At 41.3% G+C, this 26,639-nt stretch overlaps 1 protein-coding gene across 2 annotated transcripts in view; it reads right to left on the reverse strand.

The window, feature by feature from the left end:
* The window catches only part of taok3a (TAO kinase 3a), a 75,838-nt gene extending 49,199 nt beyond the window's left edge, over positions 1 to 26,639 (reverse strand). The window contains exon 1 of one of the 2 annotated variants that reach the window (XM_008279876.1): positions 26,513 to 26,639. The gene's annotated coding sequence lies outside the window, so the exon portion shown is untranslated. Of the gene's footprint in view, positions 1 to 26,152; positions 26,286 to 26,512 lie in introns of those variants that run through there. The other variant, XM_008279877.1, reaches the window with a different exon arrangement.

Genomic DNA, 26,639 nt, shown 5'->3' on the forward strand with positions numbered 1-26,639 from the left:
TGAGCTGATCATTTGAATCAGGTGTGTTGGAAGAAGGGAAACATCTAAAACATGCAGGACTGTGGCCCTCGAGGACCAGGATTCGACACCCCTGATTTAGCATCACCAATTAACCTCATCATGTTTTTGGACCTTGTGGGAGGAAGCTGGAAAACCCGGAGAGAACCCACGCTGCGCGGGGAGAACATGGAGACTCCACGCAGAAAGATCCCGGGTGTCCTAACTGGGACGTGAACCGGGGATCTTCTAGCTGCCAGGCAACAAAAAAAAAATCTGAGGTTTCAGCTGAACTGCAGGCTGTGTTTACACAGAACAGGCAGGTGGCCAGCATACTAAAAATGTAAGTAGTAAAATATCTGTAATGTGTTTGGAGAGTTTACACCTTTTTTTCTTGTATTCAGAAGCACCCACAGGCATTTGGAAAAATGCTGTACATGGTGATTCCAGGTTTTTGCAGTTTTTTAGAATAATCAACATTTTTTTTTGTTTGATCTTTTTGCATTATTTATTTGGCAATATGACTTTGTTATACTACACAGATGACATGTTTTCTATACTTCTAGTCATGGTTTAGTTATTTTCATTGAGCTTCAGGACTTGGTAGCGCAGTGAAAAATGAGCTGCAGTATGTAGAAATCTCACAGAAGCAGGTTCAGAGGGTTAAAATGCTGCAAGTATCACTTTCTTTAGTATGATAATCAGATCTGGGAATCGTCTCTATGTGAACTCATTTTCAGCGCCCGCTTGTCCACATTCAGGGTCACTGGGAGTCCAATCCTCGACATCACAAGGTGGACGGCATCTCTCAAACTAAATGTCTTGGCATTTCATACAAGGAAAGTATCTCCCCTTTGTGGCCAAACACATCTTCCGTCTTCCTCTTTCAAATATACGAGTTCAAGGACACAGCACACAGGACAAACAAGCTTTTGCACGCACACCCACAAGCGAGCACAAACACAATATTTTGCTTTTACCCACACGGTGTCACGCGCTGACGACATTCGCCCGTACACATCAAATGTGAGGGAGTTGTTCTGACAGCAGAGCGCTGTCAGCTACTGCGCTGTGTTTTGTTCTGACAAGCAGGTGGTGTAGCATCCACAGAGCTACCAGCGAACACAACCTGACCCTCAACTCCACGTATCGCCATTTACACGACCAGCACACAATAACATCCAACTGCTGTCTTCAAGCAACTTGGCAATCAGGAAGAACACCAGATCCATTATTCAGTACACAAATGACCCCGTGACCTTTTCTTTATGTGCAATCTAACAGGAATAACTCTTTCATCATCTCTCTGCTTCTTACATTTGATTCATTTTTTAACATTCTCTTGTCTTATTGGTTAACCCCAATCTCCCTCTTTCTCTTTTTGATGGTGCCGAGTGGCAGATTGGGCGCTCAGAGGAACCGCATTCAATAATAAAACAGGCAGAGAGGATGGAGGGATGAGAGAAGAGGGATAAAAATGTATTGTGCCCCTTCTGAGTGTCCCTGAATGATTTATAACACAAACTGACGCTTGCATGAGCCTCTGGGAAAGTTGTGGCTGCACTTCTCCTCCTCCACGCTCGCTCCACCCTGCTTGGCATTTATGACCAACCGAACATGAGAGTATAGAGATGCAGATATATAGAATAAAGAGTGAGGAAAAGAGGTGGAACGGTGTCTTTTATGCAAGAAGGTTTGAAATTTATTTAAGACTGATCTCATAAAACACCAAGCATTTTGATAGTTGCTTGTTTTCCTTCCTCCGGCTGCAATTTGTAGTTCCAAGTTTTAGCTTTAATTACTGGAAATTTCAGTCAATATATAGTAGAAATAATTGTGTGGGAGCATTTTGAACTCCAAGTGCCCAAAGGTTAATGTTTCAGAAGAAAATTGGATGGATGCACATGAAGTCAAACTAAATCATCATATTTAATTCAGCGCTGAGTTTACAAAAAGGCCCAAGGTAATATTTTCTAGTGCTAGTCAGACCATCTAGAATGACAAAACATCTGATAACCTTTTTAAAAAATTATATAGAACAGGGAAAAGCAGCACATCCTCACATCGCTAAGGCATGTTAGAGGAATGGCTCCGTGATCAGTGGTGTGGGATTCGACAGCTTCGACTGCGACGTTAACTCTGAGCGCAACAAAACAACGTCACATAGTCGTGACTGGACGCACCTCAAGTCCTATGAGCACGTAGCAAAAAGAACAATCAAGGTTTGTTATGTTAAGAAAGGAGAAAACTACAAGCCTCACACAGCAGTTTGCTTGTTTTTTAGAGTTGCTCAAAGGTACCTAACCTGGAGAACATACTTTTTCACTATACCTGAAAGAAGTTCTACAGAGGAGGTAGTTGGAGCTGGCGAAAAAGTTTCCCTAAAACAGCCTGCAAGTTCCAGAAGTGGAAAACGGCTTAGCGACACATCATTTATGCACGTATTTAAAAAAAAAAATAATAAAAAGTTTAAGCAAAATGACTTGCAGAAGGAAAATATGCTGTTTCTCTACTGTAACTCTACACTTTGCTTTCCAATAAAGATTTCCAAATACTGTGTCGTGACACATTTGATGCATGTGGGACGAGAGAAGAAAGGCTGCATTCAATGACTAAAGAGATCAGCTGGGGTGTCTGGTGGCCTAGCGGTTACAAGGTATATCATATACTGTAATGTCAAGTGTTACTGAGACAGTGGATTCGGTGTGTGTGTGTATATACTGCATATGAGTTGCTGTGTTGGTGTGTAGGTTACAAAGGTTAGGGGGCCAGCTGAGGCTTGACACGGTGTAATCTGTTGAACACACACAACAGGCGAGAGAGAAAATAGCTGAGAGAGAAGACGTAATAGTGTGTTAAACAATGATGACATGAAAAGAAAGATAAAGAGCGCGTGTCACAGAAAATGAGGGAGTTAAAAACAGCGATAAATGGTTCGACAAATTCCTGATTTTAAGGCCCATAACTGGAAGGTGCGCACCATGTGCTCTACAAACGTCACCATTACTGTAAATGTTGATCTTAGCAGCGCATTTCTGACAAAGTTCGTTGGCGCTTTGGCGAATAATCAAAAATCCTGATACCCACTTCTTGCTGCCCAGTCCTCCTGTTACAAGACCCACACTGTGATATGAATCATAAATCCTGAATCACAAGCCGTCAATTTCCGAGGCACAACTTGGCCACGCAAACTGTACTGCATTTCTGTTCTTGGGCAAAACAATCCATCTGAACAGCTTTCGGAGGGACTGGCCAAACAATTCATCGAGCTGGATGTGATATCGGGTAGAAAACGTGGACTTTGGCCAAGTTCAGGCCTCTTTCAGTTTTTTCTGTGCTTCCAGGGATTCGGGGAATGTTGTCAATCTAACAGGTTGCGGCAGGTATCTGCAATGACATCACTACCTGGATGGAAACCTGGGAAACTCTGTGCCATCAAAATATTGCTAAGCAGTTCTTCGAGAGAAAAATACTCACTGGCCATCAACAGAATGAAGAGTTCAACTGACTCAAATGTGAAGAGCAAATCTGAAATTATGTTCAGGTCACAATACTTTATCTGTCTTTATTACAACTTTGCCTAAATTCAATCAAAGCTACTTAGACTGAAAGTTCGCAGATTTAACTCTCGATGATTCCCAGTGTGGCTGATGATGACTGAGGTGGGCTTTTGATGAGTCACGCTTGGAGGTAGGTGTGCTTGAAATCGTGTCCCATAGTGGCACGCTGCTTTAAATAAAGCTGAGGAAACCAAACACGAGGCGATTTCCACAATACAGAAAAATTCTCCCCGGATGAAAATAAACTAATCCAGTGAGATAGAAAGAAACTAAACATTATGTTCTGATTATCCTGCCAGGGTGGCATGGTGTGGATTTTTATAGCAGTGACTCATTTTCACAGAGTGAAGAATACACACATACACACATACATACTCAACGCTCTAAAGCAGGATTTGGAGACTTCGGGGCAGCTCTCATCTCAGGAGCTTAGTGACACTACGGAGACATGCTTGCACACAAACGCACACACACACACACACCAAGAACTGTTACCTTCTCAGATTAGTTTTAAGGCTAATGCCAACATAAATGTGGGCGTTGGTGGATTGAGGGACAAATACGAGACAAATAAGTGCCCTATCCACCGACCTAAAACCCTGCCTGGGCCAATTCTTAATCTGTAGTTTATTTGAAGTGATTTCTTCTTGTTGCCTTAAAGCAACAGCAGCTCACAACCTCACAGTGGCTACTTTAGTTGTGTTGCAGATGTTTAAATTTACTTTCATGGACCTCGACGTGTCCATCTTGCTCGAGCACTCCGAGGAGGAAGTATTAATTACAGATGAGCTTGTGAGTTTTCTTTTTTTTATGTCAGCTTAAATGACTGCAGAAACAATAATAACAACAAAAATGCAATTGGTATCTTTACCAGCAACATGTTTTTGTCTTTCCAGGCATGACACAATGGAAAATGGAAAATGATGAAGCAGCAATTTTTGGAGACATTTAAACAGTTCAATCCCAGCTGGGAAGCCCAACATGTCATACCTTTATCTCTCACACTGTTTTGGTAAAAGTATGAGCAGAAGGTGCCACCAAAAATATAGCTTAAATGCAATTACAATCTCATGATTCCAAATCTAAGGATGTTTCCCAGACTATATGAAGATCATACTGTCATGTATTATTTGCTATTGTGTAAATAATTAAAGTTAAATGCTGAGAAGATCCAGAAACGTATGGGCAGCCTATCAGGTCTAGAAACGAGATTGTAGTGTTAGAACTAGTTGGTGCACCACCATGTTTTTGACTGTGTCTCAAAGCTATTTCGTTATTGTGCTGCAAAAAAAACCTCTGGTTCACGTTGTAGTTGTTACAGAATGCAGCCTGAATGTTAGAGGGGAGTCTTCAATTTGAACGTTGATTAGTTTCTTGACCACCAGAGCCAACACAATATATTTAGAACATTTTTAGCGGTTAAACGCTTGCAACCTTTAAGCCATGCGTCAATGTTAAAAGAGCACGACCCACAACGACCCCACCCGCCACAGACATGTCCATTAAAGTAGATTAGCTCTCAATAGTGTCGAGCCACATCGTTCACACTGGTGACTAAGCAGAGGAGTGTGGCTCCATTTATTGCCCTAAAGCTTTAGGTCAATATCAGTCTTAATCTCCATATTGATGTAGAAAAGCCACTTGCGATGATGCAGCCTTACATGGTGTTATATAATGGGAATGGTACAACCATGACACATGAAAGCCTTCACACGTGAGAAAGATTTTCACACTACTTGTTCCCCTCACACGTGTCCATATATAGGATCTGTGTGCAAAGTGGCCGCGATGCAATATTAAGCTGGCCTCTGGCTTTTTGCAAGGTGTTTGGGAGTAGCCAGGGGCCTGCGGGGGAAAGATAATCTCTCTATTGTGAAGAGCTGGCCTGTGGCAGGCTAATGCACTGTCACTATATGAGCCATACATGCTTACAATACCTACGGCTTCATCACTCACACAGCCAACATACATGCACATGCAACACTTTGGAGAAATTTCCCACTTATATTATAATTTGATTTGCCTGTAGTTCTGTTTTTTATTAGAGAGAGATTAAATTATCAGTTGATTAATTAGTCAGTCAACTGTTTGAAAAACTAAATGGGAAAAAAAATTAAATGTTTTTTTGTTTTTAAGAATAAAAGCAAAAAATAAATAAATATTGTCTGGCAACTTGCCTTCTTTTATGATAGGTAATTCCATATCTTTGGTCTCTAAACTTGCAATGAGAATTGGGGGGAGGATTTAAAGACCAAGCAATTATCTGACTGAGAAAATATCTGTAAAATGAATCAATAAAAGAAAAATTTTAAATAAATAAATAAAAAAAAAGAATAATATCTTTAAACAAAAATGATACAAAAAAGAAAGAATATTATCTTTCTGCTTGTCTTCTTTTATGATAGTTAATTCCATATCTTTGGTGCCTTAGTGAGACAAAACTAGCAGTGAGAATTGAGGTAAAATTTAAAGACCAAACAATTAACTGACTGAGAAAATAACTGTGAAATGAATCAGTAATGAAAATGAATAGCAGTTGCAATGTTTTGAGTTTTTTCTAATGCCCTAAAATAATAATAATTAAAAAAAAGATATATTGTAACTTCTCTTTATCAAATAAGAACTGGATAATTTCTTGAGAGCTCCACAAACAGACAGAAGAGCAAAGTTAATAAATGAAAGCATCCAAATACTGTCCAGTTTGCAGTTTAGATGATTTAATGCAGCGGATAATAACTTTGTTTGACTCTAAATTAAAAAAAAATCATTCATTCATAGTGTTTGCATTGCTAAACTTGGAACTATTCATCTCAGGCGGTGGTGAGAAAACAGATAATTCCAGGCAAATCAAAATCTACCTGATAATCTAACATAAGTCTCAGTGTGCAAAAGGATTGCTTTGAAAAAGTTCTTTCCCAGACCTAAAGGTTCAGACGAGATAAGCAATCTATGACCACTGGACTAAACCAGCGGACTTATTTTCAGTTGCCCTAAAAATACTCTCCACCCAGGAAGCTACAAAAGTGTTCTCTCCCAATTTGGAGGCTAAAAAAAACCCCAACTTTCACAGTACCTAAACCTCCCCATATATAGAGTGGAGGCTGAGCTCGCCGACATGGAGGGCAAGCACTGGGCAAACCTGTGTGGTTATCTCAAAGAGCCATCAATTAAAGCATTGCAGTATGCCTTCTGGATTGGACACATCTGTACTTGTCTGAAAAGGTAATAAAATATACAGATACTCACACATTTACAAGCACACACACACACACACACACATACGCAAAGCATTGGTCACACTCACTCTGCCACACAAAGACCATCCCTCATTCAGTGTGAAAGCTTTTTCAGAGAAATCCCATGAATCCAGCGGGGTCGGTGTGTGCGTCCGTCCCTTTGGAGCGAAGCCTGGAGTTTTCTCTATTAAAGCCATTCATCCTCTCTGGCAACTATCAGCGCTAGCACCCTTTCAGCTGAGTTTTTTTTTTTTTTTTCAAACCCAGTCAATAGTGTGTGTGGTCTGACTGTCTTGCTTTTTCCAAAACCATGGTCTTTCTCACACACACACACAAAATCAATCTCTGAACTGTCTTTTTTTCAAATCTGTCCTCTTTAAATAAACACAAACACACACACACACAGAATGAAACGAGCAGACACACTAAGTGCAGTGTCACAGAGCTCCGTCACCCGGCTGTTAAATTATTCAACAGTCCCTCACAGACAATTTTGCACATCAGAGAAAGTAAGGGATGAAGAGCACGGGGGTTGTTCGTGGGTACCACTAGCGGGGGTTGCGTGTTGTGAGGATCAACAGGTCACACTCATACGCACACTTATTGAAAAGGATAGAGAGCTGAAGAGCAGGACAAGAGCAGTTTTGCCATTGAAGAGGCAGTTTCTATTGCATTCTACACCTTCGTAGACGTTGACGCCATATTTGTGGTGTTTTTTGCTTTAAAGAAATAAAACAGATGAAGTGCTTTAGTTTGTCAGATAAGGCTGAACAATATGCAGGAAATATATGCAATTATTGTGACAAATATTGAGTCACAATTGTAAAATAGTGATGTGCTGCCTTCTCTACAGTGTTGTTCCTTACGTTCGGAGAATAGAATTTGCAGGCCGGGGCATTTCCACAGCACCCCAAAGCTTCATTTAATCATCGTATGTTGTGACACATCAGACCTTCATCAAAAGCTCCTGAGATTTAAATAGTGTACTTTTGAGTTTACAGTATATATTTATATTTAAAACCCTATGGCAAGCCAAAAAGAAGCATTTCAATATGGTTATTGTAACGTATAAACTGTAAATCTGGACTTGTGGTGACTATTTCCCCTCTCAGCGGCTTTACAGAAGTGAACAGGAAGAAAGCTGCGGAAAGCACAACGAATTGCATCATCGTCTTTGTCGTGAAGTTTAAGCCACAGAGGTTTTTTAGGTTTTTATATTTAATGTACACTCCAAATATATTAAACATAAGTGCCCTCGTGAATGTTTAATTTTGTGGTTGAATACAGGTTACAAAGAGAAGTGCGAGTACAGAAAAGAAAACCTAGAAAGTACCTGATCAACAAAACTGGACAAAGCACAATAAATGAGGGCGGAAATTCAGTGAACTTTGATTTCAAACACATAGGCCCCTTTGTTCTATTTTTAAATAGATTATATACCTGGATTTAAATGGTTTGTAGCTCTCAGACAACAACAACTGATTTGCTTCCCATTTCTTAAAGGCTTTACTTTTAAAACACCTGATTTTGAGAACAGATTTTTTTCTTTTTTTTTTGGGGCCGTAATACCCATAAAGACCCAAACTGGTATCAAAAACTTTTTAAATTGTACCCAAAACTAAAAAAATTCTTGCTCTACTTTCTAAGAACTTGTTGCAGCCTCATGACGGCTTCCTGGTGTATCTCTCATCTTCCGTGACGTGCCTGGAGGAAAACATGCCTAAATGTGGGAGTTTCATGTTTATGTAATTTCTTTTCTCCCGGGCAATCATTCCGGCCAAACTCTATTTTTCGAAAACCCTTGTAGGCCCCGCACAGCGCCGGTTCATTATTTTAAAAGCACGACTCCACCAGCGCCACCTCCTCTAAGCTGACTCACTGAACAAACACCAACATGCACATGTTGGATTTTATGCAAATTATGTCCAAAAACCATTCAATTAATCCGAAGCGATTTGCAGTGACTGCGTACGTGCACCTTAGCAGTGACGCCTTAGTCATTGTCCCCTGGAGAATTTGATGTAAATAAATAGGAAAAAGTACAGACATAAAATAACACTTGACTCACCCCAGGGCTCACGCTAACCTAGATCTTCTCTTTCTAACGTGGACAAAAATCCTACATTAGCTTGGCTTCTGGCTGTGTGTCAGTAAGAGTATGTACAGTATTAGAATATCAAAGGACACTTCCCTAAATGAGCGTATTGTACGAACGAGGGCTAACAATGCATACTTTGATTAAATACGAGAAAGAGACAAGTCATGAAGACAGGTAAGAAAAAAGAAAAGTGAGAGAGGAAGAGAAGTAAGGATTGAGAAACGTAACCTATATGCTGGAACAGGTTGAGATGAATTGATTTCTATCTCTGCTTCTATAGTTTATTGTCAGATTCACTGTCATCCACAGAAAAGTCTACGAACAGAACGTGATCTTGTTTCTCCACAGCTTCCACTGTTTATGTCTGCTTCCCCATGAAATCATGTAAATGGTCAACACCATTATAGCACCTTTTTTAACCTGAGGTTCCAAAGGGCTTTACAATGTGTTTCACTCACCCATTCACACATTTACACACCAATGGCCAGACATGAGGTGGTCCACTGCTCCCTAATCGCTCCCTCTGGCACGATCATCTTAATATTATCCTGTAGTGTGTGATGCACCAGTATTTTTCAATCTTGTAGTGTGTGCACGTCTGAGATTAGACAGAAGAATATCTAAGCGAGAAGTTTTTCTTTATGTGCGTGATGCAACCCAATTTCAAAATCTGTTATGATTTTAAAACTCCTGTAGTGTGAGCTGAGTCTAAACCATAAACGAGCAAAGAAGTGGAGCGTGGGCAGAGCAGAAGCACGCCGTGCAAACGTCTCTAGGTCATGGACTGTCTAATGACAGAACCCAACCTGTCCTTGATTATGTACACCTTTAAGCCTCAGTATAATTTAAACGAGTTACATAAAAATTTGCATACAGTTGTCATGAATGGAAAAGGTAGCTACAGATGTTTATTTCTGCTGTAAAATTGGGCATTTTAACAGGGCTCTCTGTGGGGATGGACTCACTTTTGGAGACAGCCTAAAGTGGCTATTCAAGGAAATACAAGTTTCTGCATTTAGTTGTCGCCTTCGGTACCAGCACCAGAGGTTACTGCTTGATTTTATCCTTGTGGTTCACCATTTTTTTTTTGTCTTGAAATGCCTTTAAACAAAGGCAGGGTCTTCTACGACCTCCTACATCTGTCTACAATATGTAAGTAAATCATCCAATTTGTCTTTTTTATAAATTGCTGTTGTCCTCAGATCATTTCAGACTGAAAAGGTAAAACTATCCAGCATTTCATGTGGAAAAAAACTGAAATTTTATGAAAGCTAGTTAATTATTTGGAACCAAAGGACATGTATTTCTTCTGTCTCGTCTAGCCAACCTCCTTATGACCCAGAGCAGCCAGGACAACATAAAGACACTTTCCTGTTTAGGCTTTTAATGTCAGTTGTCCAAGCATTGCACACCACAAAATAAATTACTTTCACCATTATGTCCTTTATATGGCAGCTTTTGATATGTCACAGCAAGACAATCCCAGGTGTAAATAATAATGACTGCAATGGTGGAACAATTAAAAGAAACAAAGCTGTCATTATTGCAGTTAGCTTCATCTGTACTTTTCCTGCTGTGATGAATCAGGATATCTGGGAATAGATAGTAAACACACAATATCTCCAGGAAACTAAGTAGGAGTTTATGTCACAGCAGCTTCTGCACAAAATTATCATTTGCATATTACTTTGATAAAAAGCCTTTATCAGGATAAGCTGAAACAGTTATACATTGTGAACAGTTCACTTTTTTTTGCTTTTGTATTTGTATTGGCAGAAGTATGTTTTTGTAAAATTTCAAAGTCTCGCGGTCGCATGTGAGCGGGTTGTTTAGCTCGGAAGAAAGACACAAATTTAACTGAACTAATTTAACTTTTCCACTAATGTTGTCATCTTGAGGAGGAAAACAGCAACAAGGTCAAAGTGTGGGGGATGTTCAAGAAGCATCATCTCTGCCTCTGTAGGAGGCTGTGATCCTGAAAGGAACGACAGCATCAGTCGTTCCAGCAAGAGCCCCAAAAACAACATCTGTTTACACTGAACTGACAAAGCCCTCTAGCAGCGTGCGCTATTTAGATGGAAGCAATAGAGGAAGTAAGGCGACTTTAATATAGAATGACAACGTCTTCATTGGGAGGTGGGCAAGGACAGAGGAGTCAACCCAAACATGGAACTTTAACGCAGGAGACTGCTTTTAATCATGACTAGATTGTTAAAAGCAAAAAATAAAGTCATCTTTGTAACCAAAATCACAGTCTGACTTCCTTGACTTTAACAAAATGCTTATTTATCTGAAACTATAATCTTTCCTCAAATGGAAGCAAACATAAAAACTGAGAGATCTTTGGATGGCACAAGGCAGATGACCTCATCCTGCTGGTGGAAAACATCCGATCAGAAAACGATCATATGTGTCACAAAATACATGGACAGTAAAAAGGGTCTTTCAAACCGGAACCAGACAAGAATCTCATTTAAAACAGCCACCATCACGTTAGCCTAAATCACAAAAAGGAAAAAAAAAAAAATGGTAAGAGAATGGATTTCTGATAAATGAGAAGAAGATTTATCCCACTTGGCTAAATCTATTCTGGTACACTCTGGTAAACTCTAAATGTCGTCCAGTGAAGGGAGGGCTACTGAGCTGTTTACCGTTATGCCAGTTCCATTTGTTGCAGTCAACCAAGCATCGTTTCACTTAAAGGTTCTTGCTCAAAAAAAACAACACATCTTTGACACAATGGTGAAGACCAAGGACAGAACAGTCTTTTTCCTAACTGAGGCATCTTTGATAAACAAAATTACATATAATTTAGAAACCATCGTTCTCAGTTGACTCTGAACTAGTATTATCGCTCTTTTATCCAAACTAACCATGGCTAGAACAATCACTTTCTCATATCCCATTGTTATTCTTGCATGTTTTAATTTTTAGAACATGTCTAAAGTCACGTTCCATCATCCAATTCTGTATGTCGATATGACCTAAAATAAACACACAGCATGTCCTGCAGATGTAAATCTTGTCATCATCAAGAAGATTTGTGCAGAGACACATCGCCAAATAAGTATGACTCCGGTACCTCTAAGGCCTTCACGTTTGCTGTGGCCTGCTCAGGTGGTGGTCCTGCTGGCTAATGAGTCCGCATCGGGGGTTAATGACAGGGTTGGGTGACTGGAGACCAGTCAATCAGAGGGTTAACAGGGTGTAATCTGCATTGCATTCACCCGCACATGAGCCAAATTTAATCCATAAAGCTGACCCAGGGTCACCCGGTTCAGCAGAGAAGCTGTCAGAATGTGTTTAAGCTTCATCCTTATGACACCCACTTTCAACTTCAAAATGAACACACTCACACAGCAGATGATGCCGTTTATTTTTTTTTTTGTATCTGTGTATTTACTTGAAACATTCAGATTTAAATGAAGAGGTAACACGGTTTGGCATCTAGCATGTGAAATTTTAAATACTTATCAGAAGCTAAAGACATCATTTCGTGCAGCCTCTGAGGAAAATCATTTGAACTTTTACATCAATGACTGATTATATTTTAAGTCTCAAAATGTGAAAATCAGCGAATTATTAACTCCAAGCATTACTTACTAAAGTAAAGCCATGCATAATGCTCAAAGGTGGTAACAAAACTCTAGCTCTGCCACATAGGAAGCATTTTGACTTTGGGTACTACATTTTTAATACTCTAAGACCACTCCAGGGAAAAGAAAAAACACAATCCAACAATAACAAAATAAATAATTATTCAACTTTTAGACTCTTTTCCCACTGGGACTTTCCTTCTTGCTCTTGCACCATAATCAAAAATAGCACAGTCACATGAACGTCGTAAATTATTCTCTCAGCTGGAGTACAATCTGAAGGAAATTCAATGTAAATTAAGGTGTTTACTAAGATTTAAATTTGTGACTGCAAAGTACACAAAAACTAAGACAAACCGCAGGCCTGTCTGCCGATATGGACGAGTGAAAGAGCAATCGTGAGACACAGCTTGGTGGTATTTCTCACCAAGAAGGGCTAATATAGAGAGGCTTAGTTACAGAAGCTGATGGATCAATATCTAGTGGCCTAAGAAAAGAAAAATACACTGATTACCAGCTTTTTAGCTATTTACACTTCAAGCAACCGTTACAAAACAAAACAGACATAAAGTTTCTATTTCACACAACTCCAGGCTTACACTTACAAATTGCTATGAGGATTACATTTAAAAGATTTGCTTTAAAACCATTTCAGATTCACACCCAAAGTTCATGTTTCACACAAAAAATGGAAAACTCTGAAAACACTGAAGCAACTATTAAGTGGTGCATTTCAATCTGTGGCATATTCCTATGGTCAATTCAGAAAAAAGAGAAGAGAAGAGGACGGAGAACAAAGAAAGGTAAATGTCAATTAGGTTTGGTTGGTGAGGTCGCAGCCTTCGGGCGTCAGATTGTTATTGACCCTGGATGACACTCATCGAACTGCTTCTGGTGCTAAACTGGTGTGAAAGCGAAAGTCAGCCCATTCGATGAGTGTTTTCGTCAGTGTGTGTAACACTCACTGCCATTGGCCACATCTACAGGCTCAGCTGGGACTCGGGGGACTGGATGGGTCGTATTGACGAGGCAATAACCCCGGGCCTGTTTATGACACTATCAATTCCCAGCTGTATTGATTTTCATTGTGGCTGCAAAAATATTCTTTGGTTGCACACCCAAACACAACAGAGGTGAAATCAAAAGGAACACAAACACGCACACACACAAACGACAGCATGTCAAACCGAGAGCAATCAGTCTGAAGCTGTTTGACATCAAGGCCACATGACAGCCTATATAGATAACTTATGAATTGTAGCCACTGTGTCATGGCTGAGGATGTAGCCCCCACATCAGCTACTCTCGCTCTTCAAAGACTCAAAGCAGTCTTTGCATGTGTGTCTTCGAGAAGATAGAGTCCTAGCTGTGCCCCTGACACTGCAGTAACAAGTGCCAGTGGTCAAATGCCTCCACCGGCCTCTGAGTCATCGGCGGGCTGCATCCACATATTGCTTTCCCCAGAGGCCATGCAAAATACATGAGAGTTTGAACATATGAGAGAAAATGTGCACACACACACACACAGGCTTATCACATGTATGTAGACACACACACACACACACAAGAGTAGAATGCATGTAATCATTACATGAAGTGCTATAGTCATTTAATCAGCAGGGTGCACGGACACACACACACAGAGCAACTTCAACTTGTGGAAGTACACACCAGCTGTTCTAGTTTCAGCTCCAAGTGTGTGTCTGTGTATGTCTGTGTATGTGTGTGTGTGTGTGTGCAGAAGGGGAGGGCTGAGAGTTGAGTGAAGTGCTACTCTAAAGCCCAACAGGATTTTCCAATCAAGAGCAGCAGAAAGATTAATAGAGGCCTACTGAACGCTCCACAGTGAGAGCAGCGCACAAGAGAAATTATTACCGTGAGTAGGACGCGCGTTTGGCTCTTTAGTTTTATTCATAATGAAATATTAAAGAGAGACTGAAATTTAACAGACAGGTTTAGCTGCCATTAGCAAGTCGGTGGGAGTGATCGGTGCTCCAGTGCCATGAGCGGTAGAGTCAGTCTGCTACAGTCCTCGTGTGTGTCCTCCGTTCTCAGACAGAGAGAGAGTGAATCAGGTTTATTTGGTGATCTGGTGCAACTGACTGAGAACACAGATTCACATTCCTTGCCTGAGGAAGCGTCCTAATCTTTTCAATGGCCTTCTTTCCTTAATCTGCCAGCCATGGTTTGCCGAATTCGGAGCAATGCCGACTGTCCTCTAACAAAGCTGAAGCGATGAACATGAGTCTACTGTAAATCTCCCAGCTCGGTGAATGGACTCTATGTAAGACGTCCATGTTGGGCGGATGAGACGCCCTCTCTGACTTTCTTGAAGGCCGTGTTCTTGGAGGAAAAAAAAAAACAAAACAACGATGATGTCATGCAGTCATTCACCGAGGCCTCGTGAGATGGCGGGGGATGTTGTGATTCACGGTTATACATTTATGGGTAGGACTCCCAGAGCTGTCAGCTTCATAATAGACTGAATAAAAATGTCCTGCAACCACTATTGTATCACAGGGAGCCATTTTCTGAAGCAGCCTGTGGCTTTTCTTTTGACCGTGAAGAGACAAGAAAGATTGGGGTGGGGTCACAAGAGATGCGTCAAAGTCTGCAAGTAGTTTCAGACAAACGCTGCAAACTTCGCCTTGCTCACCGACTGCTTACGTGACACAGTGCCCCAGTAGTTTTCTCAAGACGAGCGTGAGAGAGCAGCTGCCAGCGTGTTAAAGTCAACACGGAAATGCCTTGATAAGAAGACTTACGGCTATTATGTCTGAAAGGATACGACACATCAGGAGGAGCCTAAGCACACTAATCTAGAACCTTTCTTACCTCGATTGCCTTTTTAAGGGAAAAGAGAGAATGAGCAGCCAAACTGAAACAGAAAGACAGAGGGAGGAAATTAAGCAGAGGAAACTCCAAAAAGGAAACATGCATCTAGGCCACTGAGTCATTTCCCTTGTGTTTTGCCTCTTCCTCTTCTTCTTTTTCAAATATACACTGACAGTATAAATTATGTACATCATCACTGGGGTTTAGGAAGAGTGGGAGAGGGCCCATGGGTTTTAAGCTTTAGGATTTCAGCTTTTTATCCCCTGTAAAGTCTGCCCGCAATTAGTTTGGGAATTAATTCAGGCTCAGAACTTAGCCTCCCCCTTCCTCTTTTAGATCTGTACTGATTCATCCAAGCCTCTTTTACACACAGAGAGGGGAAAAAAAAAAAAAGAGAGATCGGGGGTAAAAAAAAAAAAAAATCTGCCCTGTAGAGGACAGATTTTATCCAGACAAATAACTTTAAGGTAACACCGGTGTCACAGCAGACACAAGTCGGGGTACTACATGTCTGTTAATGTCACTGTGAGAAAGGCCATGTGTCTCAGTGTATGAAACAATTGCAACTGGTCAAGCCAATTACATAAGAATAATCAATGAGCATCAGCTCTAAAGCGTTGCATCATTAAAACCCCAGGCACTTAAGTATTTATGGGTTGTGTTAAACAGTTGTTTGTGAAACTACGTCCAATAAAACCAGAGCAGACCACATGCAACAGCCTGCCTGGTATAGATTCGGCTGTGGAAAGTCAAGATTTCCCTCCCAATCCAGGTACCTGCTCCAGCAACCACAACTCCACAAAATTACGTTCAAACATATTTTCAGATGGATTACATATATTTGCAACATACCACAAATACGTTTCTTAACCATTTATGTTATTGCTTTACCGTCGCCCAATAAATCAAGGTGAAGCATCAATCCTAAAACGAGTCGTATTTTACCCCTAACCTTGCCAGTTTTCTGATCCCTAACCAAGTAGTTTTAGAGTCTACACTGAACCAAGCTTCTAAACCAGTAAAAGCGTCTTACAAAGCTTGACGTTTTTCTAAATCTAATCACATAGCTAGGAGAGCAAGTGAAAGTTAAACGATAGAAAACACAACTTAAATGCCAGAATGATGATGTCTTGTCCATCACAGGATGCAAACCCTGGTGTTCTAAGTAAAGGTTCAGACGCATTACCAGCCACATTATGTAATAAACACTGCACTTGTCAGTGTCACTGTGAAGCTTTTAGTGACTCCGCTACAATCAGCAGTTACATGACAACAATTTTTTTTGATTGAAGTTGGCTGAACTGCAGGCTGTGTTAACAGAGCAGGCAGGAGGCAAGTTAACAAATTAAAAACCTAAGTAGTAACATGTCTATAGTATGTAGTGTCATGAGGGTTTTTCTTTTCCATAATTGGTAGCAACTGGGGAAAAAAATGTTGTACATGTTGATTACAGGTACAACAACTGGTATACTGTACACTTTTGTGTTCTCTGTACTTCTAGCCATGGTTGTGCTGTTTCCATAGAGGTGCAGGACTTTATATTGCAGTGAAAAATTAGCCCACAATGAGTAAAATGTGACAGGAGCAAAAACTACTCAGGAAAGTCTTGGAGTTCAAAGGGTTAGGTTGGTTGTTTGGTTTTTCTAACCTACAGTTTAGATCCAAATTCAATTTCTAGACAGTAAATGAAGAAGAAAAAAAAAGGTTAAGGTGCTGGAACAAGAAGGGTTTCAGATCTTCACTTGGTAAATTATTTCAATGGCAAAAAGTTACTGAAATAAATTAATGGTTTCATTTTATTTTTATAATTTGAATTTTCTTGCGACCAGAATCAGTTTGAAAAGACACGCTCATGAGTGTGAACCTGAGGGCCGATATCCGACAAACGCTCACAACCATTCGCACTCCAGTCGGTACACTGCTCCGCTGCCATTTCTAAAACCTGTATTTGGCTGTTTTCTAACATTTGGTCAAGGCTTGCTCTTCCTGGTGGGATCTATTATTTTCTGCAACTCTCTCACATTGTGTCTCTTTGGGATCGCAGAGTGGTCCCTAGTTCCTACATCTTCCACTCTGGTGTGCAGTGGTGATATCGCCGCTACACACAGATCAGACATCGCGACCCCCGCGGTCCACAAAAACACTGTGGTCCTTTGTGTTTTGCCAATCAATAATTAATCGGGTAAACCTTTATGTTTCAAATATTTGTCGAGAAACAACGGAAGGGACATAAATTAATAACAGGAACCCTTTATTTATAACGCAGAGCCCAATAAAGCAGAGTGGGAGAGAGCATAGGTATTAATGTTTGAGAAGGAATAGGATGCAGTGATAGATAGAGAAAAGCTCTTAGACTAGATGAATGTCAAGGTGCGTCAGATCCGGTAGCCCTACTGGCTCTGTGTTATGGCCCTCAATCTTTTTTATCACCTGAACAGTCACGTGTGGGAGTATCTATACTCAGCCACAGCTTATTTGACTTCCCGACAATGCAGTATATTTTTGGACACTGCTCCTAAATCTCTTAATTTATCATTTTAGACTTGGGTGCAATCAGCAGTTTAAAAGGTAATCAATGAAATACTGCTTGATTATCTTGTGTGTTCTCACATCTTAAACAAGCAACTTGAACTCTGAAATCTAATCTAGCAGTAACGTTGGCCTGATTCCTGATCCTTCACTGTGAATCGGTTAAGAATGCACAATAAGCTTTCCTCTCGGACATGACCCCTGAATCACAGGAAACAATAGCTGGACATGGGTCGGGCAGGTTGCTGTCTGTAAAAACTCAGGAAGGGTGTGCGCATGCATCAGTTTCTTTGATACCCTGACGGCCTGATAATTTAACTACTTCCTCATTAGCCCTCTGGGACAGTATCATCTCAGCAATTATCCTAAGGTTCGCAGCCTTGTGGCTTTGCAGCGCTGCACATCTGGTTTATTTGTGTTAGTGTATGATGAGAGCTTGTGTGTGAGCGAGAGAGGAAATGAGAGTAAGTGAGTGAAGCAGTGGGGCGGGGTGTCGACGAGCAGAGTTTCCTCCAAGTCACAGTTTAATTGGACAATTGTTCAGTTTAACCTCAGGCTTTCTGGGTTCACAAAGGCATGCAAAGCCATCCTAGTATGGACTATTAAGTAAGAAAAGGGGTGGTAGAGCTACTTACTTGGCCTTGTATTGCATTCTTTTTCCTCATCAGAAACTCTTTTGCTCCCTCATGCAATATGACACAACATTCACATTCAGTCTGATGAATCAGGGGTTAGCAAAAAAGAGCTCAGTAAGAGAGATAATTGCAGCAGAAATAGTGCAACCTCCATAATTTGTCAGCCCGAATCGTGTCTTGTGTTTTATACCACTGGTGGGGGAAGCCTACTAAAATATATATATATATATTCTGCTTGGCTGAGATGCAGAGTTAACTAAAAAATTGAAAAATAAAAGTCACATTTATCCTGATACATTGCTGGCTGGCGAGAGCACAACACAATCTCCCCCAGATTCATCACGAGGCAAATCTCCACTTGACCCAATGGAGGCTATCCAGTCACAGCATTAGGGCTGCACAGAGCTTGGGCAGAGGCCTAGATTCTCATGGGACTGGGGGGATGGGGTGGGTTTGGCACACACTCTGGTCGCCCAACAGATGAGGAGTTATCGAGCATTTGTGGCAGGTTCGGTGGCAGCGACACCAAAAAAGTTCATGGCCATCTTTCCGGGCAACATCACCCTCAAAACTCCAGAATCATTTGGCAATGTCACGGGATAAAAGAACACCAAAAGTCAATAATGCCAGTGCTGGCTGCAGCATGCTGACACAAAAGTGCTTTGCAATGACACTCAAAAAGAAGACAAGTTTGAACACATGCTTGAAAAGGTGCTGAGTAAAAATTATGATGTATAACTGCGAGATATAAAAACCGCTTTGGGCAGGCAAAGGAAGCTCCCAAAATAGACGAGCGTTGTGCAGTGTATTACCTCACCCCCCAGTCACATCAGCAAACGTGTCCATCACATCCGTGCATCCTAAGCCTTGCTGACATGTCCCACTCTGCTAAGATAGCAGTGCACTGGAGTTTTCCCAGCCGCTCGCATGCAGGGGAAAGTCAGCAGAACAGATGCAAATTGTAGGCCTATGACATGACGCTTTCAATTTTTTAAAGACCCCTATTACAGTGAACCATGTCGTTCTAAAAATACTCCTGTCTGAGCCCTTTCCTCTATTCTGCCAAGCTAAATTAAGCCCTAGACCCAGGAGGGGTGGTGGTGGGCAGAGATAAGACAAGTCAGCCATCAGCAATGGCGATGTCTCTTTGGGTGATGGTGATGGCTGCTCATAATTCCCCAGCACTTCAACTTGGCCTAGTCATAGGAGAGCAGATAGAGGCTTGCAGATTTCACAGGAGAGCTGGAGACAGATGTAGCCGGACATAATGGGGGTTGAAAAGAGGGTGGGTGGAGGGGCTAACTCATGGTCACAGCTGCAACCTCGCCAGAGGATTGGAGGCGCGCTTCTAATAAAGGGCTGTAATCAAGTCACTCGTGCTAACCTCCCACACCCACTGAGGCTGACTTGCCAAAATGCCTCTCTTATGACACAGGCTTTAGTATGCTTGAGAAAAACAAAGAGGAGAAGAATAGATCATGTAATGAACAAGAAAGAATGACGTATTTAACAACCAATCTGTTCTGTATTATGGTATATAACATGCGATATCGGCGCAGTAAACAAGTCCAGCCAGATGCTGGTACAGAGTCTGAATACCAGGTGAATAAAGGCGGTCACGTGCCTTGAGACAGGCGTACATATAAAACACTGCAACAAATGCCTTTTAATGTGTGAAACATTTTCATTGTGGAAACTTCAATGGGTGACAGCTGGATCCTATACTGCTCATCGAAGATCTAAAGCCGACTGAGACTGTTTTCAGCAGTGCAAGGTGGCGAGTGAACAGCAGAAGTGGCACCATCACTGGGGAGGCATTTGTTGATGAGACATCTGTTGGGCCGTGACTTCCTCCCCTCTGAGACAGCTTTCAGTAGACCAAGGCCATGACTCAGGTCTGCACCAGCTGCTGGGCCATGACTAGATCCATTTCACATTTTTCCCTGTGACTCCCATCACGGTCACTGGTGCAAATACACTGTTTCCATCAAATCCAGAAGTAAATGGAGATAAAAGCGTTTCTGGTTGTGACTTGGCCTTTGTGCACATGAATCAACAGATGGATCATAAATAAAGACATTTTTCTCAGAGGAACTAAAGATGTTCACATGTTTTGTTCAAACACGCACATTTGATTAAATGAAGAAGAGAGATGATAGAGCCTGCCTTGACGCCCACCAGAAGAAGACTTAGGGATGCGCCCGCTGTGAGCATGTGCTTGTGTATGTAGTTCTTATACGATTGGCTAATTAAATAAAGTGCTACTTCTACCGTAGATTAATCCTGTTACCAAATATCTGTACTGGTACTATCTCTTGTTGGCTTCACAAGACCATGATCTTGCAGCAGTGCAGAGCTTCGCTGTCTTTTGAAATCATCATTAAAAGCAGTATGCATGAACAGATCTGCTCGTAGAAGAGAGGTGGGGGTAGAGAGGGCATAATTCTCCTCGTCATCTGAGACAGCATTCCTATATTAGACATGCTAAACCAGATCACTGCAGAACATTAAGCCTGACAGCAGCGCTTTAATATTGATGCGCTCTGGTACAGTAGCATAAACCACCAAACTGCTGCAGCACCGACTGAACTGACAATTCTCTAATACATTTTTCAAAAGTCAGCCTTCCATTACATGGAAGAAGAAGGAAGTTTTTCACTTCAACAGGTTGCCCTAGATGCAAAACAATACAACTGCATCAAGGGCTTAAACTTTTGGGAAATACCATAATGGATTCCCACAGATATGTAGAGCTGACCTAGTACACAGCCTGTAAACTCATTACCAGAAGAACAGGTAAACTTGCTCATTTTGACATCCACATGGGGGCTGAGGTTCACACACTCTGAGGATCAGTTGGTAGATTATAGCACAGACAGTGGAGGTTGTGACTGTCTGAGACACTGTTTTTAGTAAAGCCCCGGGTTCTGTAAGAACACAAATGGGTGCTTCCGAGGTGGTCAATCGGGATTTAACTCGAAGAGACGGCATTAGGCCAAGGCAGCATATTAGAGCAGCTGTAAAAGCCACACAGATATCATGAGAACCATTACAACTACTGCTTTACAGGGTGGCAGTGACTATTTGTTGCAGAGATAATCTGCTGCAGCCGTCAGTACATCCCAGTGACATGAGAACAGACACCCAGGAGAAACAAGCAACTGTGTCTGTGGCCATTAAGGAATGGGAACTGAGGTTTCCATTTCGTCAAGTCCATTTCCTCTTTGTGAAGCTAATGTAAGAATTTAAAGCTGCCACAAGGACAAATTCTGTCATCAGGATCCACAGACTTACAGCACACTAACACTCCATTTTTCCTCTGAACACTCTGGAGCATTTTTAGACACTTTGCACCACATGGTTTGAATTTGGTCACTAAATTTGGGGATTTACTTCCCTCTGTTCTATACCGTGCCGCTTTGTCTTTTTGCTGTACAATTGGAAAGCTTCCTATGGAGTACCTGAATCCATGAGCAAATCCACCGATTGCTCATTGCCGCTGTAAATGCTGGTGTGAAAGTAGCGTAACTACTGGATCACAGTCCTCCTGAAAGTTTTAAAGGTGAAGAGTTAAGAGAGGAGAAGCATCCACCTATTGTTCTGCTGTGCATTTTAAAACTTATTTGGTAGTGTCTGGTCATGCAACCTGCAGGCCCATTCATCCTATCTGCAATTGCAACGGTACAAAACAACGATAAGAGGCCAACGTTCTGTCCCTCAGCCAAAAACATGTAACATAATACAGGTTTTGATATGAACTTAGCTTAATTAACCAGCAGTACACTCAATACACGAAGCAAGGAGTTATTGGTTACCTTGATATTTTATTCATGTTCAGCTATCTGACAACAGAAACTAAAAATGTGTCCGTAGGATCGACTACTTTGTGTGGAAGTCAAACAATCTCACCTCGAGGCCCATGTCCTTGGTATATTTGAGCTTTTTAACTGCAGTTTACGATCATCATCAGAAAACTAAATAAATTGGTCCTCATTCAAGAACCACTGATGGAATGATTTAAAAGAATTGCGTCATTTTGAGTAAAATTTCATCTTTTAGGTGCAAATTAAATTTGACCAGACCTGACCTACAGATAGTCTGCCTTCAACTTGTACCAGATACCTTAATCTCAATTCATTTTTAAGCAGAAATAAACAGAACAGACAGTGTTCTAAATGAACATGCTGTTCACCATATTCTGATTATCATCAATGGCTGCCAATTTACAGAGATGGTTTTTTATATTTTTATTGGTATGTTTTGGCACAGGAACTTACACCGTCCAGTAGCTGTAGGGACCATGCACTGACTCTCTGCCTCAGGGTTTTAATATGAGTCCCTGTCCAGGATTATCCTCTTTTCCACCTGACAGTGTAACAACACACATTATGGGCTATAAAATTCTCATCCAATATCTCAATGGCTGCCCCTTGACTGCCTCTCATATTAGTGCCTCTCATTCTGGTTTAGAAAGACGTTTTTACCATCAAGTTTATGTGAAACCATTCCTTTTTTTACCTCTGTCAAAATACAGTGCAATTCTGATGGTACATCATTAACCCTTATATTGTTAATACTTTCTCATTGATTTCAGTCTCTAATGCGACACTGAATTTGTTATGTTTTTCTTCAGTGATTTCTGAAGGCAGAACCATGACTCTGCACGTCTTCTTTTTACTCTTTGGAGGCATTTTTGTGAATGAAACTGAAAGATCATGTTATAATGAAAGTCACATGCATCACCTCATGAACACTGCAGGTTGCAGTTATGAAAAGAGCAATTTTTAACAAGCTTCTTCAGTTAAGACAGGTAGGTGAAGCCACTGAAACACTTGTATGTCAAAGCGTCACAGGGTTTCATCCATTCATTATCTATACACCGCTTCATCCTCGCTAGGGTCGTGGGGGGGCTGGAGTCTATCCCAGCTGACTTAGGGCGAAGGCAGGTTCACCTGGACAAGTCGCCAGTCTATAAAGAGCCAAGCACACTCTCATTCACACCTACGGACAATTTAATCACCAATTAACCTCAATGTCCATGTTTTCGGACTTGTGGGAGGAACCCGGAGAAAACCCATGGAGAACATGCAAACTCTATGCAGAAAGATCCTGGTGTCCTCACCGGGACGTGAACCAGTGACCTTCTTGCTGCGAGGCAACAATGCTACCAACTGCGCTACCTTGCAGCCCAGCATCAGAGTTCTAGGATAAAAATTAAACTAATGTTCTTGCATGAGGCCCAAGATTTCGCTAAGAAAGACAGAACTATAAGTAATCATGGAGAGATAGTGGTGAAAATAATCTAACTAAATGAATGAACCATAACTAAATGAAGTCAGTAACTAAATGAAGGCTTGGTATGACACAGTCCTCTGGTATTGTGTTGCCAGTCATCCCTAAAAAAAAAATTGCATTTGACTTGAGCTTGAACCCACTATAAGCCAGTCCCTCGTGTAAACGTGCTGTCTGTGGTGCGAACATGGCCTCAGTGTGATCATGTCTGGCTCACACCCCCCACCCCATCATCCTGGCTCTGACAGCGACATCAGCCAATTGTCAAGAGCAGCTGATGTGTCCTTTCCCAGTGCATCCATCAGCTCGCACGCACACACACACACACACATAAAACACTGGTACTCAAAGGGATTTGTGCGAATTCATGAGAAGACCCCTGGCTAAAGGAGGCTTGTTGTCACATTACATATAGACCTGTGTAATCCTGTGGTTAACAAAGGCCAAATGAAAGTAGAACATTAGTGTATATTGATTATGCGCTTAAATCTCTTTTCTGATCCTCATGCTTGAAAGTCTCACGTTTCACAACATGCATCAGGGCTGCATGATTTTAGAAAAAAATGACATTATGATAGTTGTTTTTTTCCCTGTGACTTAAAGAAAAAAACAAGACTTTTCACCATAAGACTTAAAAACTATCTGTAGTGGATCTGTGGTGCTGATTTCAAATAGTCAAACAAATTAGTCATGCTGCCTCATATGGTCACGAAAATTGAAAGACAGAGTACCTGATTTTGCTCAACGTCATCCTTACTATAGCCAAAATAATTCTGTTGCATTTCTTTTCGCAGTCAAATCTTTCTTTTGAGCGTTTCTCTCCTGCTCCTTATTCGATGTTCAGTATATGTCAACAAACTTTGTCTTGTTGGCCCTTAAATTGGAGTCAATAATATCATATCAGACAAATTAGTTATGGAAAACCATTTTGGTTTTGTATCCAGCAGTAAAAAAAGTTGATGTGTTTGACATAACCTCACATTATACTTTCTGCGATGTGAGTATTGCATGTGTGCACATTGCTGTATTGATGCTGAAATGATTTATTGTGCAGCATTTACATACACTATAAAATGCATTTACTTCTCTAGATGGGGCTTTCCAAAACAAAGCATTTAGCACGTTCACAATATCCATCTGGATGATTTCAACATTTACCAGGAAATGTCCCAATCAAAGCAAAATCATAAATAATGAGCTGCCCTAGATAGCATCACCAATTAGGAAGTATGTCACTTTCTGTTCCCTCTCTTGGCTGTACGGTCAATAGGTGGCCGGTGAGCCTAATAGATAAGGAGGAATAGGAGAGGGGACTTGCACAATAGTGGTGTGCCTTTTGAACAAAACTGAATCAGGGCACTGAAACTCACACACTGACACAAAGGCTGCGAAGAAAAGCACAAAAACCTTGACAACACTCTCTGCAGAAACTGCAAAAACAAATGTGCCAGACTGCATCCTTCATCCCTGCAGCTCTCCACAAAATCGAGTTTGAATGGCATGCAGGTGCAGTGTCATAATATGGGATTAAATCCTGGTGATCCGTGGCTGAAATTGCGTGGGCAGGCTTCTTAAAATAAATCTTTACAAATGACACAGTTTAGCAGTGGAGGGAACACGGGTCTGCTGCCTCTCACTCATGCGCTCTACACGCTGAAGAGATGACATCATGTTGGGTCAGCTTGGGTTTTAGTGCTCAGCTTGCTATCTACATCTGCCATTTCTAAGCGCGTCATGGAAGCCTTGCATTTACTTTTTAACGCTGCTTATTTAACCAAAAATGCGCCGTCTTGCCTTGCGCGCAGGTGATGACCTTCTTGTCAAAACATGAATGACGCACGGTTGTTGTATTGTGCATCTGCTGCTACTACAGTCTGAATAAAAGCAAGGGGATGCTGCACAGAGAGAGTAGTAAAAAAAAAAAAAAAAAAAAATGGGGTTCGGGTCATGTGTAGTGGAACCGAAAGCCATTGTGACTGCGCTTTGATAGTAAAAATCTCACTCACAACAATGTAAGATGCAATGGACGGTACCACGGTGGATGTGACACGCTGAACGCACACTGACAGCCAACACACGGCGTGACACGGCTTAAAAAAAATACCAGGACAAGTTTAACACTCAGCCCTCTTGTGTCGTGCCTTTTTTTTTTTCCTTTTTAAAACACAAATTAAATAAGCCCTCTACTCTACTACAACCTGTCATGTATCAGCGTACTCACCCCCGGGGAGGACCGAACCAAAAAATAAAAAAATAATAAAAAAATACGGCGAAGCTTCTTCAACGTAAATACCCCGAATTTCAAGATTAGCAGGTGCGTGCACATGAAAAAAAAATGAACCGTGAAAAAATGAGCAAAGAAAAAACTACGCACTTTTATATCACCGCAGCCGCTTTCAGCAAACCTCCGAGCGGACTGGCATTCAAACAACAAGCCGAACAACGTCGAAACCAGGCGACGGTGGGCGCTTTTTTTTTTTTTTTTTTTTAACTTCAGGTGCAGTCCAAACCGTTTCTATCCACTTTTCTTCCGCCGCTAGCTTGAGTAGCTTTTAGCCGTTGAGCCAAGAGGAAGTGTCATTTCAGTTAGACGGGCTTGTAGCGTGTTAGCCGTTAAACGGGGAGAGGAGGAGGAGGAGGAGGAAGAAGAAGAAGAAGGGGGACAAACGGTGACAGCGGCGACAACAACACGCGCGTAAAATTAACCAAAAATAAACAAATAAAAGCAGCTTACCTTTTTCTTCTATTTCCTAACTTCGCGAGTATTTAGTCCGACTCCGGAGCTGTCGCCGTGACTTCTCGAAGTGCTGTCAGTTGGTGTAGACTTCCTGAATGACGGAGCAGCGGGAGCTCGGCCCCTC

Source organism: Stegastes partitus, unplaced genomic scaffold (assembly GCF_000690725.1).
Source record: "Stegastes partitus isolate 25-593 unplaced genomic scaffold, Stegastes_partitus-1.0.2 Scaffold174, whole genome shotgun sequence".
Taxonomy (NCBI): domain Eukaryota; kingdom Metazoa; phylum Chordata; class Actinopteri; family Pomacentridae; genus Stegastes; species Stegastes partitus.